This window comes from Centruroides sculpturatus, unplaced genomic scaffold (assembly GCF_000671375.1).
Source record: "Centruroides sculpturatus isolate CEXI.00-Female unplaced genomic scaffold, Cexi_2.0 scaffold1618, whole genome shotgun sequence".
In the NCBI taxonomy this organism is placed as follows: Eukaryota; Metazoa; Arthropoda; class Arachnida; order Scorpiones; family Buthidae; genus Centruroides; species Centruroides sculpturatus.
Window position 1 is genome coordinate 141,766 of NW_019385883.1, and position 3,032 is coordinate 144,797.

Here is a 3,032-nt window from a genome sequence, read left to right on the forward strand (position 1 = left end):
AGGTCTCACCGAGATTCGAACTCAGATCGCTGAATTCAAAGTCCAGAGTGCTTACCGTTACACTATGAGACCTCCGCGTGAGCCGCTTCTCAAAAACCCATTTATAAGCCAATCAATGTGCCAACGGACATTGGTTCGTTCGTCACATGCAACGGAAATTTGAATGTCGTATATCGCGCAGGGCAGAACATCCTCGCCTTTCTTCGCTTTAACTAATTTGATGGGCGTCGTTTAACGATTCGGCTTAAATTCGTTAAGTATTTTCGATCGCATGCTGTCTTTCGTTGTGGAAATCGCGACGTTCACCAACTGACAGTTGCATTGCACCATTTCGTACAATGCAACTGTCAGTTGGTGTCAGTATCCTGCCTGTGATGTGCGAGCGGCGTGACCGTTTCCGATAAAAACACGCTTGAAACCAATTAATGATTCGATTATTTACACACCGATCACGGACAGCAATCGACAATTTACGGTCTATTTGCTTTCCACACGACGAAACGAAACACGTTGCTTAAATTCTATTTCACCACGTTCAACGACCGCAACCTTCATTCTCTTGGAGACAGATTTGTGGCAATAGCTTCGTTTTTTAACGAGAAAGTTTAGACGGAGATATTTCCATTGTCGGCAACAACAGATGAGGCGATATCTTTACGCGATAGTCGATAAGGCAATCTGCAATGCAATTAAAATGATACGCGACACGCTCGTCTCTGTGAGGTCCCACGATATGGTTAGCACTCTGAATCCCGTGATCCCAGTTGATATCTCGGTGGGGCCTTTTTTCTTCTTCTTCGCCCCTGTCATCGTTCATGCAATTGAAGGCGACGGCGACAGTAGAATTCGGAAATTTCTTTTGCTTTGAATTTAGAACAGAAACTCTGTTTCACACACGTGCGGCGAAGCAGAGTTTCTTCCGTTCGACGCTTTGCAACGTTTCCATACGTTTATTCTACTTTTGCGATGCTTTCAAAACGGAATTCAACATGTTGCAAAGTTCTGATCAATGTGAAGTTCGCCGAATTGGCGATATTTAAATGTCAGGACTTATCGTATGTGGGATGAAGGAAAGTGAGGCAAATAGCTACAGTGACAAACAAGCCCGTTTATTTGTACTAAGCCTTACAATCTAGTGTCTTCTCTTCTGGTGGCTCTGTGCTATTCAGTTGTAGGCCCCGGGGCAGTAAGTCGATTCTCGATTGTGCGGGAGGTTGTGACGAAGGGTGATAGCCCGAAGTTCAAACCTGATGGTGTCCACTCGCGGAGACAGGGAAAAGTCTGTACAGTTGACTATAGTTGTTAGCTGGGGAAAGTCTGAACTGTGGTTGACACTATCAAAGGCTGGGAGAAGTCTGGAAGGAGTCTCTACAGTTAACTTCACTAGGGGAAGCAGGGAAAAGTCTGCCTTTGTCCTTGAGATTCAAGTTTTTAAAACATTCTCTAGCTTTTGATTGGTCGGTTTCCTGTATCTAAGCGGATAACAGACCATTTCGGGCTACCACAGATTTAATTCGACATTGTGTTTTAATTAATCCGATCAAGGGAAATTAATCGCACCTTGAAACTCCTGCTCGTATTTAATTGTTTCTAATTCTTATAAGTTTGACTCATAATATCAGCGCTGCATCTTTTTTTAGGGTTATTTAAAAACGTTTTTCTCACGATTAATAATTTTATTAAGGTTTTTTTCCAATTTTTACGAGCGTTAGAATCAAAGCCCGATCCCTTGATTTGACACGTTTATGATATTTTTAATACGTGAGCGCGAGTATCGGCTCGGGCCTCACGACAATTAGCATTACCGTTTCCAATCAAAATGTCTTTCAGGCGCTTACGTCGCACTAAAATAGCTAATTTCAATCAACCGCACATAAGAAAAGTTCGTGTCAGGAGTGGGATTCGAACCCACGCCCACTATCGTGGACCAGAATGCACGCTCCCGAATTATACAGGAAAGGTCTACCTTGAGTCTGGCGCCTTAGACCGCTCGGCCATCCTGACGTTATTCTGCGATTACGATTGATGCCTAAACAATGGATAATGTTCATTTCTCGTTATGTTCAAGCAGTTTAATGACAGGCCGACGTTTAACTAACTGAACGACGAATCAATTGCAATTGTTTAGTTTACGGAATTTCGAAAGAAGTTATAACGTGTTTTGTCTCTTACAAGAAATGAAATTTCCCCCGACTCAGTGATGACGTCGACGTTAAATTACGAGTCGTTTTTCCATTTTGACACCAGAGTATTAGAATTAGAGGTCCCGATTAAATATACGTAAACTTCTAATGCAAGACGGAAGTCACTTTATTTCATTTCAAAACTCATGTGTTTTGAAATGAAATAAGGTGCATATATTTTAAATTAAATAAATTTAAGATAAGGTGAAAAATTGCTTTGTGTATGTGTAAATCTACATTTTTATTTTCGGTTGTTAAATGTTATAAAGATTTGAGAACTTATTTTAAAAAGTTGTTAAAATCTCAATTGTGTTTCTATTTTCTTTTCTTTCTTTCTTTGTTGATTGTTTGTGTTTTATATATGTATTTTTCACACTTGGAAAAGGCAAATAGTAGGCGGACGACAGTGGGCATTTATAGATCTACAATGGGTTCAAATTGCAGCCCAACAACAATATAGAAACAACAGTTCCAGAACATTCTACCATTGCTCAATTTAAGTCGAATCCTACTCAAATCGAAATAGTTTATGAACGCCTTCGAACATCCTAACTCTAAAAAAATGGATTACACCTCGTCTCTGTGGGCGTGATTGAAAGACTACAGACAAAAAGCAGAATGGTCCGTCTCTATAGAAAGACAGACTCAAAAACCCCCCGTAATCGAAATTCTGTCAAAAAATCGAGATTTTTAGCATTAAACTGAGTCGCCACGCAACAATAGAATTTCGACAATTGTCTGTTGCTTTGTTGGTATGCGATTGTTTCGAGCGTTTTCTGAATTTTGCTCTAATTTTTGCGATTATTTTCGGTAAGTTTAGTCCCTGATCTTTCTAGATTTAGGTATTTT

The 3,032-nt window shown here is 40.2% G+C and overlaps 2 non-coding genes across 2 annotated transcripts; both read right to left on the minus strand.

Annotated features, from left to right (window-relative positions):
* On the minus strand, positions 1 to 72 carry Trnaq-uug. The gene has a single exon. It is a non-coding gene; the product is annotated as a tRNA-Gln (tRNA).
* A 1,815-nt stretch (positions 73 to 1,887) lies between these two features.
* On the minus strand, positions 1,888 to 2,004 carry Trnal-caa. The gene is made up of 2 exons: positions 1,967 to 2,004; positions 1,888 to 1,933 (listed from the first exon to the last, which is right to left on the minus strand). It is a non-coding gene; the product is annotated as a tRNA-Leu (tRNA).
* Between the last annotated feature and the right edge of the window lie 1,028 nt (positions 2,005 to 3,032).